Below are 1,275 nucleotides of genomic sequence, written 5' to 3'. Positions count from 1 at the left end.
GACCAGGACTCTTCACCCCCCCCCTCCTCCTTCGCCTCCAGCTCACCTGCCTTCTTTCCTCCCCATCACACATCCGGGATCCTCCGCCTCCGTCTTCCCTTTCACTCACCTCCCTTCCCTCTCCCCTTCCTCATCATTCCTCCCAGGCATCCCTTCCATTCCCTTCGCCATCTCCGGAACGGTCGTGACCCGTGCGTCCGCGATTCGCACCAACGAAGGTGCCTTGAAACTCACCTTGAAGAGCAGTGGCGTCCAGGTCAGTTCAAAATTTCAAATTCAAAAATTCATATGTTGGGAGGGCGTGGAACCGTTCGTGGTGGCTTTCCATCTTGCCCGGATAGTGTGTTTGCCCTTCTCTTCCTTCCCCCCCTTTTTCAGTACATTGTACCCTTTCCTCGGCAAATTCCTCCTGCTTTCTTCTCCTTCTCGTGCCTGACACGGGTGGGGACGATATGTCACGCTCCTCTTCGTTCCCACGTCGCCCCTCCCCAACCCTCCCTCGCTCCCTACCTCCCTCGCCCCTCCTTCAGTCCTCCTCGCTCTTCTCCCTCCTGGGCGCGGGGGGGAACCTCCCCGAGCTCCCGCTCGCCGAAATTGGCGAGCGCCTCGGGCTTTCCCCCCCCACCCTCCTCCTGAACACCTACTACGTGGATGCCAATATGCGGATCAGCAGGAACGAGGATGACCACGTCTTTGTGTGGGCACGGGGGCACTTGTAGCCGGAGGGATGGCGCGCGGGAGGGGCGGTGGAAATAGGGAGAGTGGTGGGGAGAGGGGGTGGGACGCCGGAATGGGAAGGGCATTGTTTTTAACTGCACAGGAATGCGTGGGAAGGAAAACGAGGGGGAAAAAGTGCGTGACAGGAGAGGGGAAGGAGGACCCTCCCTGCGTCCCGGACGAAACGGAAGTTTAAAATTTTGAATGGGGGGCGGTAAGTTTGGAAGGGGGATCGATCCCGGTAGTCAGGCAGGGGGGGAGGAAATAAGAGTCGGAGGACATACTCTGTCTGAGGAAGGACGAAGGGAGTCAAAGGGTCCTGTCTGTAAGCTGGGTGTTCAAAACAACTTCGAGCAGAAGCCTCTGCGACGGCGCTGGCAGACCAGCGTGCTTTCTTCATTCTTTACCACGGTCAGCTCCCACTCATTTCCTCGCTACCCCTGGTCACTTCAATTTATGTGTTGTGACACCCGCACATGCATTCTGGCTTGGTTATACAGTCCATTGCCCCACCCCCGTTCCCACCTTTGGCTTCTTTAGTCCCTTCCCTGAGCGCAC

Source organism: Nannochloropsis gaditana (genome assembly GCF_000240725.1).
Source record: "Nannochloropsis gaditana CCMP526 unplaced genomic scaffold scaffold089, whole genome shotgun sequence".
NCBI lineage: Eukaryota > Eustigmatophyceae > Eustigmatales > Monodopsidaceae > Microchloropsis > Microchloropsis gaditana.
The sequence above is the reverse complement of the archived record's forward strand: the minus strand, read 5'-3'. Positions refer to the sequence as shown.